This window comes from Elephantulus edwardii, unplaced genomic scaffold (assembly GCF_000299155.1).
Source record: "Elephantulus edwardii isolate Elephantulus edwardi_28Jun2011 unplaced genomic scaffold, EleEdw1.0 scaffold00044, whole genome shotgun sequence".
In the NCBI taxonomy this organism is placed as follows: Eukaryota; Metazoa; Chordata; class Mammalia; order Macroscelidea; family Macroscelididae; genus Elephantulus; species Elephantulus edwardii.
Window position 1 is genome coordinate 8,145,692 of NW_006399794.1, and position 780 is coordinate 8,146,471.

Genomic DNA, 780 nt, shown 5'->3' on the forward strand with positions numbered 1-780 from the left:
ATACGCTTTTTGATTTCCTGACTGCTGGTGCCAAGAGTGTTGACTGTGGAGCCGAGCAAACTGAAGCTGTGAACAATCTCAATCTCTTCGCCATCGGTTGGTAGAGGAAGAAAAGGTCACTACGGAAGTTTGCTTCTTCCTTTGATACTGTTTTCCTCAAGTTTTCAAATATCAAAGAGATAACAGTTATGCCATATTGAGACTATAAAGATAAAAACCATCTTTTGATCAACAAAAGAGAAGGCATTCGGCCAACTAGTATGTTTGCACAATGAACTGAATACACCAAACTCCCGTTCTTCCCTTTTATCCTTTTGATTTTCTAAGCAAAGGAAAGCTTTTAGGGGTTTCCTTGCTTTGTTTACTGAATGGAAGCAAGTGACGAATAAATTGGTGAGCATTTCGTTCCTTGAGATTATATTAAAATAAGTGTTTTATTTTGGGTTGTTCAACCAACAACTGGTGTAGTGAAAAGTTATTAACTGAACCATCATGTGCAAGCTTGTTGGGGACCGTTGGGTCAGTGCCAACCCATAGCTGACCCTCCAGCTGGTTTTTAGAGGTAGTAAATCGCTTAAAAGGAGATTGCTCATTTTTTTCTCGCACAGAACAGCTGATGGATTCAAATCGCAAAAGATATATGCACATATGTGTTGGTTTATAGGGAGTTTTGGGGGCCTAGGGGTGATTTCATACCACCTGAATTTCAGAATCTTCTCAGGAACAGGTTTGAGGCCTTGAACACTAATGAGCGAAGACCAGATGAGTTGTGGGAGGATG

At 40.4% G+C, this 780-nt stretch overlaps 1 protein-coding gene across 1 annotated transcript in view; it reads right to left on the reverse strand.

Moving 5' to 3' along the window:
• Window positions 1-780, reverse strand: part of NLRP14 (NLR family, pyrin domain containing 14) — a 43,019-nt gene that overhangs the window by 986 nt on the left and 41,253 nt on the right. The gene's annotated exons all lie outside the window — the stretch shown is intronic.